Here is a 17,020-nt window from a genome sequence, read left to right on the forward strand (position 1 = left end):
GGTAGTGGTTTGGATATTGACTGGGTTTCTTCAGTCTTATCTACCATTTTTCTCTTTGTATTGACCTTCTTTCTGTTCCCTTTCTGCCATTCTTCTCTTCCTTTACTTCTTTCCTCCATCTCAGTACCAACCATGTCCCCCATAGCTTCATCTTCACTTTTGTCTTCAATTTCTTTCTGTTCTTCAGCCTGACTTAACTTTAGCTGTTTTTCAAGCTTTGCTTGTGCTCTTTTATCAGCCTTTAGCTGTTTGGCTTCTTCCTTCAACCTTCTGGTTTCTTCCCTCTTGGCTATTGAGAATTTGGGATGTCCTTGCATCACACATATGCTCTTTCCCTCTCTGAAGATAATAGCCATGTTTCTCCTTACAGCCACATCCATGGTCTCTTTAAGATATGAAATACTTCTACCCAAAAGCTTGTCCTCATCAGCTTTTGGAAGAGGAAAATCCACTTCTTTCAGAGGATTCTTTGTAGAGTCCTTATTGGATCTGTTGTTGGGCTTGAGGACCATAGGTTTCAGATCTTTGGAAGAAGTTTCTCCATCCTTATTCCTCCCTACTGGCTTGAGTTCCATAATAATTGATTCCACTTTTGTGTTGTGCTTCACAGATTGTGATTGAGAAGTTGTAGAACCAAATATTTGTTGCATCTTTTCATCAATCTTCTTCCTTTGCTCTTTGACTTGCAATTCAGCTGCTGCTATCTGGATTAGATCAATTCCATCAAGCTTTCCTTTGACTTGAATAATTGGAGAAGTGGTGATGACAGGAACTAGCATTTGAGAAATTTGAACTGTTGTTGATGGCTCTCATTCCCCTTTCCCTTTATTCTCCCCCTTTTTGTTATCATCAAGGGTAGGAGTCAAGCCTTGTGCATTTGCCAGCTGCATGAGTAGATTTGTTTGAGTTTGTTGATTCTGAAGAATGGTGACCATGGAATCTTCAATGATTTGAACCCTGTTTTCCAATCTGGCCATTCTCTTTTCAGCATCAGATTCTTTCCTCAGTCTCCCCAACAAATCTTGCATAGTACCATAAGGTAAGACTGAATCCAACTTCTCAACATTGTGGGATTCAGATCAGCAATGTCCTGTTTGAGCTCATCCACACTTAGATTATGGTTGAAATGCTGCAACTGCAAGAGATGCAGAGATTCCAGATGAGCTTGAAGAATTGCCTTGGTACCAACATCTGTAGTCTCCTGAAGGGCTTTCTGAATTGTAATGACTTGTCTGACCAAAGTGACACCAAACTTTCCTGGTGTTGATGCTTTTGCCCATGCCCATTCAGGAAGAGCAGGAACAGAACTTGGGCCTGCTACTCCCCCTAAGTTCATGCTCTCATCCAAAGAATTAGAGTCATCATCATTAGAATTTACTCCAAACTCTTCAGATGGCTCACCAGCTTGAGAAGGCAGCCTGTTAACAGCAGCTTTGTCTCTGAGAAGAGATTCTGAAGTGTGTACAATGTGTAATGTATGTTCTGCCTCCACATTGCCTTGAGCAGCCAATAATTGATAGGCTGAAACAGGATGAGTAAAAGTGTCAGCATCCAAGGAAATGTTATCAATGACAGCTTTGTAATGTTGCTGAAATTGTCTTTCCTTTTCTGCATCATCCACTTTCATTGACTCACTAGCAATGGCTGGATCCACCCTTATAGCTTCTGTACCTGCCTTTCTCTCAATTTCTCTATGTTCTTGCATCAGGGGCTCCCCCTGGCTCACACACACCCTTACACCCTCACCCTCACCTTCTAAGGTGGCACTCCTCTCACTCACTTTTGCCATGCTGGAAGAAATAGCATGCATATGGTGACTCTCAACCTCTCCTTTTGCCTGGGAGCAACCCATCCTCTCACTCAAAAGATCACTCCCTTCCCTCAAACCTAAAGTGATTGTACAGTAGCCATGTCCTCTACAGTTGGAATTGTTTCTGTTATGTGTGTAGAGACAATCAACGGATAGGGAGTATCCGTTGAAGTGGAAACTGATGGTATCAACGGATAACTGCTGTTAAGCTTATCCGTTGAAGAACAACCACTTGTCAACGGATGAGAGATATCCATTGAAGAAGGAAAAGATGTAGATATAGAAAGTGACATAATTGTTGAATCTGTGTGGATTGATTTTAAGTGAGGTAACACAGATTCTTCAACTACATCTGAAAGAATTGGCTGATGATCCAACAAATCATTTAAAAGATGATGATCATCAGGTTTTGAGTGGGGCTCCTCCCTGAGTTTTAATGGGGGAGAATCAGGAATTGATTTGAATATCATATCCACATCCAGAGAGGGTGATGGAGAGTTTGATGATTGGTGTGTTTCTATTATGAGAGAATGGGGCTGTGATTCCACATTTGCTGGAATCACATCAAGCTGAATTTGTGAAGGCTCATATACAGGTGGATGCATCTGTGCTGTGTGTGTTCCTTGTGTGGAAACTAAGGTCTTGGCCTTCTTCTTCCTTGAAAAAGCTTTAATTGGTGAATGTGTGGCTTCAGTGTCCCTCCCTCTTTTGTTCTGTGTCCCTGGTTGGGGACTATTTTCAATAGGTACAACCTTTTGGGAGGATACAACTAGGGATGTGTTGGACTCCTTTTGAACCACCACAGTCTTTTGAGAGACTGTGGCTTGGCTGGCTTGGGTACCACTCACCTCTCCCACCTTATCCTGGGGGGTTTCTTGATGTTCACCCCTCCCCTCACCACTCACACCCTGTTCACTCCCTTCAGGGTTTATGGTAGTTGTTACAACTGTTGTCTTTTGAGAAACAACAGAGGTAGGTTTCTTTGACTTGACTTTTGAAACTTTAGATTTGGTGGCTTTGGTAGGAGCCTGTTTGGACAAAGACACATGTTCCATAGCTACACTAGAAGGCAAAGAAACATTGGGGTTGGAAATAGTAGGAGTTATAGAAGAGTTTACCTCACTTACCTGTGGTGCATTCATGATTGGCAAGTATACCAATGACACCTGGCTGTTGAGGTTCATTCTCAAAAGGTCTGCAAGGACCCTTTTCTCTTGTGCCCAGCATTTGAGTTTATTATTCTCATTTGATATAACCAAACCTTCAGCAACATGGTTAGCCAATAACATAAAGAATCTAGCATAGTAGATGTTATGTGGTCTATTAGCTTTGTTACCTAATCAGGATCCTAATTCTAGCATAACACAATTGCTAAAATTAAAGTACCTATCAGAAACTAGCATATAGAGCATATTAACAAGAGATGAAGTTATGGCATCAAAATTGCTAATCTTCCCAGAGAAAACTTTAATGAAGGCATCTCCAAGAAAACTCCATTCTTTCCTAAGGCCTTTCCTTCTAATACTACCTAAGCTAGCAGAATCAAAAGCATAGCCTATGGAATCTAACATAGCAGATACATCTTTATCAGTGTGTAGTGTCATGGCATTATTCTCAGGCAACTTAAAGCAAGATTGTATATCATCACAGTTAATGCAATAGTCCTTACCTTTGAGAGAGAAGGCAATAGTCATATATGTGGAATTGAACTCTGCAGTTGTCCAAATCTCCTCAATCACCTCACAGTAGATGGTTGGGGCTTCCAGCATAGCTTAGTTTGCAGTTTTTGATGAAGTCCATCATCTTGTGATAATCAGAATGGGCTTCATTCTTTTCAACCAAGGCTACGAAATTATTCTTTTCATAAACAAATCCTGTTTGAGATATAATTTTGACTACTGGTGCCATTGTTGTGAGTAGAGGTTGCAGAGAAAAACTTGAGAATTTTTGGGAGAGAAGGAGAATAAGAATTGCAAGAAAACGTAAAGTGAAAATAAGAGTTCAATTGGGTTTTTATACTTTCTTGTAAATAAAATGATTAAATGATACTTTTAAGTAAGTTACAGTCGTTCAAGAATAAATAAAACTGTAGAAATTCTGAAAACTACCTTAAATACAAAGACATACAACACTGTATATCTGTATCAACGGTTGAGTAAAAGAATCAACGGTTGTGACTCACTTAGAGTAACTGATGTGACACTTCAACGGATAAGGTAAATAGTTATCCGTTGATGATCAACATCATTTTATCCGTTGAAGAATAAAATTACCAGAAATGTATTTGTCTTTCAATGGATAATGAACATCCGTTGATAGAACAATTTTGGCTTTCAACGGATAGGGAATATCCGTTGATAGGATAAGTTTTACTTAAAGCCAACTTTGTTCTTGCAGCAAATTCATTTCAGGCTTCAAGGCAGATTATATAGATGACATAAATTATGAATAATTAAGCATACCTAACTCACTTACTAATCTTGTGAATGTTGATTCATCAAGTGGCTTGGTAAATATGTCTGCAATCTGCTTTTCACTTGGAACAAAATGAAGTTCCACTGTACATTTCATCACATGTTCCCTAATGAAGTGGTACTTGATATCAATGTGCTTGGTTCTCGAGTGCTGCACTGGATTTTCAGTAATGGTAATGGCACTTGTGTTGTCACAGAATATTGGAATCTTGTCAACAGTCAGACCATAGTCAAATAGTTGATTCCTCATCCATAATATTTGTACACAGCAGCTACCAGCAGCAATGTACTCAGCTTCAGCTGTTGATGTGGAAACAAAATTCTGCTTCTTGTTGAACCATGACACAAGCTTGTTCCCTAGAAATTGACAGGTACCTGTTGTGCTTTTCCTGTCTATTTTGCAACCTGCATAATCTGCATCTGAGTAGCAAATTAGATCAAAACCAGACTCTCTAGGGTACCAAATTCCTAGATTTGGAGTCCCTTTGAGATATCTGAAAATTCTTTTAATAGCCACTAAGTGAGATTCTTTAGGGTCAGCTTGAAATCTAGCACAGAGACATGTAAAAAACATTATATCAGGTCTACTAGCAGTTAAATATAAAAGTGAGCCAACCATGCCTCTATAACTTGTAATATCCACAGACTTTTCAGCCTTGTTTAATTCAAGGTTAGTGGCAGTGGCCATGGGAGTTTTTGCAGATGAGCAATCCATTAAGTCAAACTTCTTTAAAAGATCATAAATATATTTAGTTTGACTAATGAAGATTCCACCACTAACTTGTTTAACTTGTAAACCAAGAAAATAAGTTAGCTCTCCCATCAGGTTCATTTCATATTTACTTTGCATTAATTTAGCAAACTTTTTACAAAGCTTATCATCTGTAGATCCAAATATGATATCATCTACATAAATTTGTACAAGTATCTTAGAGCCATTAACATTTCTAAAGAAGAGAGTTTTGTCAACAGTACCTCTTGTGAAGTGATTATCTAGAAGGAATTTTGACAAAGTCTCATACCAGGCTCTAGGTGCTTGCTTTAGTCTATAGAGTGCTTTCAACAGATAGTACACATAGTCTGGAAAATTTGGATCTTCAAATCCTGGACGTTGGCTTACATAAACTTCTTCCTCTAATTCCCCATTTAGAAATGCACTCTTGACATCCATTTGATAGACTTTGAAATTGGCATTAGCTGCATAGGCTAGAAAGATTCTGATGGCTTCAAGTCTGGAAACTGGAGCAAATGTTTCATCAAAATCTATTCCTTCTTGTTGAGAGTAGTCTTTAGCAACCAATCTGGCTTTATTCCTTATGACAATGCCATTTTCATCCATCTTGTTTCTGAATACCCATTTTGTGTCAATAGAACTCTTGTTCTTTGGCTTGGGTACCAGCTTCCATACTTTGTTCCTCTCAAATTGGTTTAGCTCCTCTTGCATTGCTAAAATCCAATCTGGATCCAATAGAGCTTCTTCCACTCTTTTAGGTTCCTCCTGTGATAGAAAGCTACTATACAGACATTCATCTTGAGTAGCCCTTCTAGTTTGTACTTTTGATGTAGCATCACCAATGATCAGTTCAAAAGGGTGATTCTTGGTCCATTTCCTTTGAGGTGGTAGATTAGCTCTAGATGAGGTTGCCTCAGTATTGTCATGATGTGAGATAGAATGTTGATTGGTTGAAACTCCCCCTGATTTGCTGATCCTTTGAAAGGAATTGGGAGCTCTATCCACTGATAAAGTGAATTGATTATCCGTTGACAGAGTGTGATCGACGGATGCTTCATTATGAACTTCAACGGATGATGCACTTTGTCTTTCAACAGATGCTGCATTGCTTCTTTCAACGGAAGCTGAATTATTACTTTCAACGGATGCAGCATTCTGTGCATTATCCAAAGACAGATTCTGAATTCTTCTTGAGATGCCTTCTTCATCATTCTCATCTTCACTTTCATCATAATATATCTCAATGTTGTCAAATTTGAGCCCTTCATGATGTCCCTCATCTGTTAGTCCATCAATCTTTTTATCATCAAACACAATATGCACAGATTCCATGACAATGTTTGTTCTAAGATTGTAGACCCTATAAGATTTTCCAGCAGAATAACCAACAAATATTCCTTCATCAGCCTTTGCATCAAACTTTCCTTTGTGATCAGATTGATTCCTTAAGATGTAACATTTGCAACCAAAGACATGCAGAAAGTTTAAAGTTGGTTTTCTTCTCTTGAATAATTGATAGGGAGTCATGCATTTTGCCTGATTGATTAGAGAAATATTCTGAGTGTAACATGCACAGTTAACAGCCTCAGCCCAAAAGTAGGTTGAGAGTTTTGACTCTTCAAGCATTGTCCTTGCAGCTTCAATTAGTGATCTGTTCTTCCTTTCCACCACACCATTTTGTTGTGGGGTCCTTGGAGCTGAGAACTCATGCATGATCCCATTTTCTTCACTGAACAACTTCATGGTTGAATTCTTGAACTCAGTTCCATTGTCACTCCTAATATTCCTTACTTTGAAGTCAGGATGATTGTTGACTTGCTTGATATGATTGATAATGATTTCACTAGCTTCATCCTTTGATCCAAGAAAATAGACCCATGAAAACTTTGAGAAATCATCTACAATCACTAGGCAATATCTTTTCCTTGAAATTGACAATACATTGACTGGTCCAAAAAGATCCATGTGTAGAAGTTGTAGTGGTTCATCAATTGCTGATTCAAGCTTCTTACTGAATGATACTTTCTTTTGCTTTCCTTTCTGACAAGCATCACACAGTCCATCCCTTGTGAATTCCACTAGAGGCATTCCTCTAACTAAGTCCTTTTTGACTAGATCATTCATTGTCTTGAAATTCAAATGGGACAGCTTCTTGTGCCATAGCCAACTTTCAACTGGACTTGCTTTGCTGAGAAGACAAGTAATGGATTCTGCATCTGTAGAGTTGAAATCAGCTAAGTACACATTCCCTTTTCTAACTCCAGTTAGAACCACTTTATTGTCCTTCTTACTTGTGACAATACAGGCTTCAGAATTGAAGGAAACAATATTCCCTCTGTCACATAGTTGACTGATGCTCAACAGATTGTGTTTGAGACCATCAACCAATGCAACTTCATCAATGATGACATTTTCTTTTGAAATCAAGCCATATCCCATAGTGAATCCTTTGCTATCATCTCCAAAGGTTATGCTAGGGCCAACTTTCTCCTTAAACTCTGTGAGCAGGGTGAAATCTCCTGTCATGTGTCTTGAACAACCACTGTCCAAGTACCATAGATTCCTTCTTTGTCCCTGCACACAACAAAATCAATCAAGTTGATTTTGGTACCCATGTTTCCTTGGGTTCAGCCTTGTTAGTCTTTTTCCTAGACTTCATTCCTCCTGCATCTTTTGACTTAGGTAACTTTGGGTCAACCTTGGTCTCAGATGTGGTTGGTTGAAGTGTAGGGTTAGTCACAGAATCATTTAACACATTTGATTGAATTTGATAAGGCATAGGTTGTGCAAATATGTTATTCCACATAGGCATATTGTATGGCATTTGAGGCATACTAAATGCAGTAAAATAAGGATTATTAATATATGGCATGTTTGCAAAATGTGCATGGGGATTCTGGTGAGACATAACAGGCATAACATGCAGAGGTGACATAGACATGTTAGGCATAGAGGGATTTGAAGGCATGGGAGCATTTTTAACAGATTTGCAATTATCAGATAGGTGATTAACACTTTTACAATGCACACAACGTTTTCTAGGAGCATACCTATCATGTGTGTAATTGTTATGTTTATTAATCCCTACCTTCCCATTTCTTTTAGATTTTCTTTTAGTTTCCTTCTTATCCTCAACCAACTTAAGCCTATCTTTCAGCTGATCTAAAGTTATGTGTCCTATATTCACCTTACTGACATCTCTGGATGTGCTAGCTCCTTCTTTGACAAAGTTCTTGAGAGTTGAATCATTCTTTTTATTGAGGTTTTTATTTTTAAAAGAACTTGCCTGTTTTAATTGATGAGCCTTCAACGGATGCTCCTTTTCTTCCTTCAACGGATAACTTTCATCATCCATTGATTCCACATCCGTTGACAATCCATCAATTAATTCTAACTCCTTTTTGTTTTTCTTCCAGGCATCCTCACAGAATGATTCAATTCCCTGAACCTTTGCAATCTGAACACTAACATCCCTAGATGTTTTCCAGGCCTTGATTACCTCTTGCTCACTTTCTAACTATTTAGAAAGAATTTCTACTTTCTTAACAGCTTCTGCTAGTTCACTCTCAACAGTCAAGCATTTAAGTTTTATCTTTTCAAGCTCAATTACCTGATCCTCTAACATAGCATTCCTATCACTTAAAAACACATTATTCTCCTTGATCCTAGTGTTTTCTTTTACTAGTGATTTAAGGGAAACACGCAAATGATATAATTCATTGGACATATCATTTATGGCTTCATTGCATTCATGTTTAGAAAGCTGAGAGAGATCAGTAGTAATTACCTGGTTGCTTGATGAACTAGTTTCATTTTCATCAGAATTAGCCATCAGGGCTAGGTTGACATATCCCACATCATCATCTTCATTTACCCCATCTGCTGCCCAATCATCTTGAGTGAGAAAAGCTCTTTCCTTTTGTTTGAGCAAATCAAAATACTTCTTTTTGTAATCAACTTGCTCAAATTTCTTTTTCTTAGAATTTGGCTTCCTACACTCACTTGCAAAGTGTCCACTAATGCCACAGTTGTAACATTTGAACTTTGATTTGTCCACCATCTTTTTGTTTGGCTTAGTGAACTTTGTGTTTTTCCTGAACTTTATTTTTGCAAACCTCCTGGACAGAAAGGCCAAATGTTCATCAATATCATCAGATTCATCCTGACTGGAATTATTTTCATCCTCAGCAACTTGCTCTTTACCCTTGCTTGATTCTGATTTGCTTGTGCCAATTTTGAGACTTGGCATTATCTTTTCTTCATTCCTGGCTTCAAATTTTTCACTGTCAGCTACAAGTGCAATTGATCCTCCTTTTCTCTTTCCCTTTTCCAACAGCTCATCTTGCTCCATCTCAAGTTCATAAGTCTTTAAAATTCCATATAATCTTTCAAGTGTGAAGTCCTTATAATCTTGAGAATTTCTTAGATAAATAGTCATAGGCTTCCATTCCTTTGGTAGAGACCTTAGAAATTTTAAGTTGGAGTCCTTGACTTGGTACACTCTCCCATACAGCTTTAATCCATTTAATAGTTTCTGAAATCTGTTGAAGGTATCATTCAATGATTCTCCCTCTTCAAAATGAAAATATTCATACTGTTGAATGAGAAGCTGCATTTTGTTTTCTCTAACTTGCTCAGTGCCTTCACAGATGAGCTGCACAGTATCCCAAATTTCCTTAGCAGTTTGACTGTTGATGACATTGTCAAACATATCTTAATCCAGGCCATTAAACAGAATGTTCATGGCTTTCTTGTCCTTGTGGACCTCTTCAATATCTTCAACAGTCCATTCTGCCTTCGGCTTGGGAATAGACTGTCCAACAGCAACTGTAGCAGTAGCAGCTGTGGCCACCTTATGTGGGATGTGAGGACCATTCTCAATGCAGTTGATGTAGCTTTCATCTTGAGAGAGAAGATGTAAATGCATCTTCACCTTCCAGTGATGATAGTTATCTCTTTCCAGGATTGGAATCTTTACACCAATATCCTTCTTACTCATGATGTTAGCAGAATAGATCTTTAAACTCTTTGTATGTTAAGAGCTTGCTCTGATACCAATTGTTATTCCCAGTGGACTAACAATGAGATTTACAGAAGGGGGGTTGAATGTAAATCTCAAAACTTTTTCAAGTTTTGAGTAGTTTCTAAGGCTAAGTGTTTAAGTGAACAAATGTGTGTGAATTGCTTGAAGCTGATACAGATAGATATATATTCAAACACAAATGTAAGGAACACAAAGAACTTAAAAACTTTTCTGGTGAATTTGTTGTTCCACCAGAGATGTGTTATTTCAGAAAATCTGTGATTCAAAGAATTAAATCACAGCTGCTTCCTAGTACAAACTAGATGATTTTCTCTCTGGATATTTCTAAACAGCTCTTGAAAATTCTCTTCTAATTACTAGCTGCTACTTGGTTTATATAACACCAAGTTTACAAGTGAAGACAAAACTGTAAAATATAATTGAAAAGATTCTTCACATGTTTCTTCTTCATTTCTCTATCCAATGCAATCTAGGATAATCTGTGAATCTTTGAATACTTTCTTGTTTGCATCAGAATGGAAATGCTGCATTTTCTTGATTCCTCCTAGAGGCTTCCACATTCCAGTTTGTCTCTGTCAACCCATGTACCTCTGTCAGCTTGTGAATTGTCACTATCAACTGCTAATGAACTAAGCATCCGTTGAAGCTTTCATCCGTTGATGCCTTATCCATTGAGGCTTTATCCGTTGAAGCTTTATCCGTTGATGCATTATCAGTTGAAGTCTTTATCCATTGAAGCACTCATCCGTTGATGGATATTATCCGTTGAAGCATTAGAGACATCCGTTGAAGCTTTGTTTCTTATCCGTTGAAGGTCTTCAATATCCGTTGATACTTCTTCACTTATACAAAATTACAAGGCATGAAATATTTACAATTAGCCCTCCTATTTGTATATCCATTAGTAGTCAACATGACTGATAGTTTCCTACAACATCTAAGAATTACAACTTGAAACCAGAGAATGAAATGTGCTACAATACTAAACTTATTGCTAAGTAAAGCTACTCCTTCAACGGATAGCCAAGATGGTCTTATCCGTTGAGGCTACAAACACTAGATTTCTACTTAAGTGTTTTGCTTAACTTATCATCAAACTAATACACATATTCCTAACATCCTTTAAGAGAAGCATCACTGAAAATTACGAAATTCCCGGTTTCATCTGGTAATGCTAACACTGGTGCTGTCACTAGTCTTTTCTTTAGCTCTTGGAAGCTTTCTTCACATTTTTCCATCCAAACAAATCTCTCATTCTTCCGGGTCAGCTTGGTTATCACGGTTGCAATCTTGGAAAAGTCCTTCACAAATCTTCGGTAATAGCCTGCTAATCCAAGAAAACTTCTAATTTCCGTTGGGGTCTTTGGTTGTTCCCATCTGGATATCACTTCAATCTGCGCAGGGTCTACCTCAATACCATCCTTAGCAACTATATGACCTAAAAACTGGACTTCCTTTAACCAAAATTCACACTTTGAGAACTTAGCATATAATCATTTTTCTCTCAACTTATGTAATGCAATTCTTAGATGTCCGGCATGGTCGTATTTGGTCTTTGAGTAGATGAGGATGTCATCAATAAATACAATAACAAACTTATCCAAGTACTCCTTATACACCCGGTTCATTAAATCCATAAAAGCCGTTGGCGCATTAGTCAACCCGAATGACATCACTAGAAACTCGTAATGGCCATACCTGGTTCGAAAAGCAGTCTTCGGTATATCTTCAGGCTTGATCTTCAACTGATGATAGCCCGATCTTAAGTAGATCTTGGAAAAACAACATGCTCCCTTCAGTTGATCAAATAAATCATCAATCCGGGGTAGGGGATACTTATGCTTGATGGTTAACTTATTCAATTCTCGGTAGTCAATACACAATCTCATGCTTCCATCCTTCTTTTTCACAAACAATACTGGCACGCCCCACGGGGATACACTTGGTCTAATTACCCCTTTATCTAAAAGTTCGTGAAGTTTTTTAGCTAGTTCTTTCATTTCTACTGGGGCCATACGGTAAGGTACCTTTAAAAATGGTTCTGCTCCCAGAATCAAATCAATAGAAAACTCAATCTCCCGATCTGGTGGTAATCCTGGTAAGACGTCTGGAAACACATCTGGAAATTCATTAACTACTGAAATCTTCTCTAATTCGGGTACTCTCTTCTCAGTGTCCACAACATGGGCTAAATATGCTTCACAACCTTGTCTCAATAACTTCTTCGCTTCCAAGATAGAAAGAAATTGATTGTCCTGTTTTTGTCCTTGATAAACCATCCTTTTATTGTCTTCTGAGTATAACAAAACTTTCTTTTTCTTACAATCAATATTTGCCTTATGCCGAGACAACCAATCCATTCCTAAAATTACATCAAACTCTCCTAACTGAAAAGGTATTAGATCCACCAAAAAGGGATGCCCGCAAATTTCTATTTGACATCTAGGGCAAAACTGGTTTACTGAAACTTTATCCTGATTAACTACCTCTATCGATAAGGGCTCATCTAGATTTTCCAACATCAAATTCATTTTACTTACACATTCTTTAGATATTAAGGACTTAGATGCTCCCGAGTCAAATAAAACCTTAACAGACACTGAATTTAGAGAAAGCGTACCTGCAATCACATCTGAATCTTGAGCATTAGATTTCTTGGTCATTTTAAAGGTTCTGGCTCTTGCCGTACTAGTTGCTGGTCCTTGAGATTCATTCCCTCCTACATTATCTTGAGTAGCCGTCTTGCAGTTTCTGGAGATGTGCCCAACCTTACCACACTTGAAGTAGGTGACTCTGATGTTCCCTGGGTTACATTCTGACGCATAATGACCCTTTTTATTGCATTTAAAATACTGGATATCCTTCCGACACAGACCACTATGCTTTCTATCACATAACTTACAATCCACAACTGGCCTGGTAGACTGGACTGGGGCAGAGGCAACTGAGGTGACACCGGAATTTGTCTGAGCCATGTCTTGCCTTCTAAATCGGCTATTCCTATTCCGGCCAAACTTCCTTGGGAACTTCTGACTAGACTCCTCCTGGTCTGCATTACCTGTACCACCTTCAAACTTTCTCTTTCGATCACCCCTTTCCTTGGAGGCCAACTTCTGATCGTTCTCAATCACCAGGGCGGCTTGAACTACAAAGGTATACGTCTTAAGTTGTAGGGCCATCACTCCACTACGAACTTCCGGCTTTAGTCCTTGCTGAAATCTCCTAGCTTTCTGAATCTCAGTGTTCACATATCCAGGGGCTAGTCGAGCCAACTCCGTAAACTTGGCCTCATTCTCAGCCAGGCTCCTTTCTCCCTGCTTCAATTCCAAAAACTCTACTTCCAACTGACTCTGTAAACAATCTGGAAAATACTTTTTTAGAAATAGCTCCGTAAATCTAGCCCAAGAAACAGGGCCTTCTCCTTCTAAGGCACGCGCAGATTCCCACCAAAAACTTGCTTCACCTTTCAGAAAATAACTAGCATAATCTGACTTAGAATCATCACTCACCTGAATAAGGGTGAAGCCTTTCTCCATTTCTTTAAGCCAAATTCTAGCAGCAATCGGGTCTACCTCGCCCTTAAACTCTGGGGGTTTAACTAACTGGAAAGACTTGAAACTAACAGTCTGGTTCGATTCTCTTGGTTGGGGTTGTTGTTGAAGCTGTAACTGTTGTTGGATTTGTTGATGTTGTTGTTGTATAAATTACTGTTGTTGTTGCTGCTGTTGTAGGAATTGTTGTTGCTGCTGCTGGAATTGTTCTTGCTGCTGAGCCATCTGATTAGACTATTGGCGCAGCAAATCTAGTAATCCATCCATGACTGGGCCCCCTTCAGAGTTCCTGCTGGAGGAATTGGACGGGAAATTTTTCTTGAGAGGCAATCTCCTGAAACACAACAAAAAGGTTTTATATGAAAATGGTGCCCCCAGGTAGCAACAGTTTTATGCATCAGGAGAATGCGGTCACAATTAAATATTCCCTTCCTTGTTTATTTGGGGTCCACCCATGATGCATAACTAAATTCAACAATCCAGTAATAATTACAACAATAACAATAACAACAATAACAAAAGTGCAATAAAATAAAACTGACAACCGTACAAATCCATCTAACAACTACAGTACAACACTCATAACATACTAAGTGCACAATAAAATTGGCTGTCATAGCAGCCCCGCCTAATACAAGCTACAGTACATAGAAAATATACATAAGAAAAGCATCTACAGAACTCCTGCAACTAACTCCGGGCTCTGTATCTCACATCAGCAAGTCTAATCTAGCCACTGCCACTGCCACCAATGGATCCTAACTTAAATACCAACCAATTCACAAGATCCTGGTACTGAACAACCCTAAACTCGGAGCTAATGAAACGGTCAATGGTCTGAGCTCTTTCTACTGCAGCCTGAGTCAAAGATCGAACTCTCTCCTGCACATCTGGGGAAGGGGCAGGAATGCCCTGGAAAGGCCCGACCGGAATCTGGTCAAGCTGAGCTGCTAACCTTGGGCTCTGCTCTCTGATCAAAGACTGGTTCACTGCTTGGTGAACATGGTAAGAGATTGGGGAGGATGCACCTGAATGAACAGAGGGAGGAACATGTGGTCTCGAGGTGGAGGAACTAGGACCACATCCTGGAGGGAAATCCCTAACAGCCGACACTGACCTTCGTACCCAGCGAGGACGGATACTAGGTCCTGACACACCTCCTGATATAACTGGAGGAACAGGTAGAGGGGGCATGAGAGTCTCCTCGGCTACAACATCCAAGGTCCGCTCAGAATCTGAATCATCTGAGTCTGACGGGTTTCCCCGAGAAGGAGAACTGGAGATCACTGTAGGCGACTGTCAATCATAACAATATACAGGAAAGACATAACAAGGTTAGGGCAAGTCTATTAAAATATTAATAGATGCCAGGGTAACGCCGTCGGAACCCTCGACTGACACTTAAGGTTGCTCCTCGACATGAGTTGCTGACTCCCATTATATGACATACTTCCTACGCCTTACTAACTCATCTCTTAATCTAAATTAGGGACTTGAACCTGTAGCTCTGATACCAACTGTGACGGCCTCAACCCCGGGGTCAGGGGCTGACGTCACCAAAAAATATGATAAATTATGACAATAACTACTAAATGAACTTTATTATAATACACGACCCCAACCAGGGCCGAAACAGGTTCAAGTATTATTTAGGTTACAATACACACACTAACTTATTCAAAACCAGACACTCTCACTTATTACAGCAACTCATCAGACCTCAGGGCCTGATACAAACTACCTCAGAGGAGCCGGGATCGGAGGCTGACACTCTACGCTGACCTGGTCTTCTAGACATCTGCAATAAATAGATACAAAACAAGCTGCAAGGGTGAGCAATCCATTGCTCAACAGTACCTCTATATGAATAACCAGTAACAAAATGTATAAAACAATATAGGAACAGATATTAAACTGATATACGAAAAATCCGTAAAAGAGGTATAAACTGGATATCAAAACTAGCATGCTTTGCAAAATAACATCATCTGTAGTGTGCTGTGTAAAAATACCAGAGTTCAATTTTAGCATGCTATTTCCTTTCCAGAACCACTGTCCATTGCTGGACCCATAAATCACCGGTCCCGTTACGGGGACTATAAACCATTAAACCTTTATCAGATATATAAAAGAGGATGAATTCTAGGGACAACTGATCAGTCTATCCCACCACAAATTTCGTTCAGAACTCAGAGACTAGCTAGGTCCCTGTCATGCTGGACTAAGCGGCCTACCAGTGCGCGCATCCGACTTAGCCTCTTACGCAACCATGCTGGGTCGTTACCTAATAACGGACCTCTTACGCCAACTGACCATCCAATATCTGATTTATTTTTATCCAGTTTCCAAAACCATTTACACCTATCTCCCTTTTTAAACAATTACAACACACATTCTAAAAATCCCTTTTTAATTTTTTTTATCATAATCTAGAGATAGGCATTTTCAGAAGTTACTTTTTCCCCAAAACCTCGTTCAGTAAAACATATTTAAATACGGGGAATACGTAACTTAAAACGTTGTGTTCCAGTACGTAATTTAAACAACAACTATTCATATATACTGAACTGTACAAGATTAGTTCAGGGGTACTTGCCTTGCGAAGCTTTGCACTAACTCTGGCTTAACTCTAATTGACTTCAACTACCGGGTCCTTTGACTAGAACCTACGAAACCAAAACAACCTAGGTTAAACGACCAATCGTGCTTAACTTTTCCTCACTAATTAATTATCTAACGATATAGTTCCCAACTCGCATGCACATTAATAATAATAATAATATACACGCAATAATAGTGCACATAAAAATTAGGGGTTAAATTGTATTATACGAGATATATGTACTCGATTTATAATTTAAGGAAATTTTTAGAAAAAATTGGACAGCGACTCTTTTGTTCATAGGCCTACCCGTCGAAACATCAATCGACGTCAAATCCCAACACGAACAATTCAAATCGCCACATAACTAAATTTTTTTAGTCCCGAAAAATAATTTATACAACTCATTTTATTTATTAAAATATTTAGGATTAATACGTCGGTGTTTTTGTGGCTCGATTTTGTCTAAAATTTTTTAACGAACTGAGGTGCACGCAAAATAGTTTCATAAAATTACAGAAATAATCTTAAAATATCACAAATATTCCGAAGTTTGTAAAAACATAGATTTTGAAATTTTAAGACAATTTTCAAAATTCAACTTATACCCGCTTTTAGCCTTTAAATGAAACCATGCGCGGTTAAGTTTAATCCCGAAAATTTCCAAAATAATTTTAAAATTCTCAAAATATTATGAACTTAATAAAATACAAGTTTTATGATTTTTGAAGAAGTATGGAATTAAATATGGATTTTACTAATAAACACAGTCAGAAAATCATTCAAGAATAAATAATTAACAGAAT

The sequence above is a fragment of the Apium graveolens genome, chromosome 5 (genome assembly GCF_009905375.1).
Source record: "Apium graveolens cultivar Ventura chromosome 5, ASM990537v1, whole genome shotgun sequence".
In the NCBI taxonomy this organism is placed as follows: domain Eukaryota; kingdom Viridiplantae; phylum Streptophyta; class Magnoliopsida; order Apiales; family Apiaceae; genus Apium; species Apium graveolens.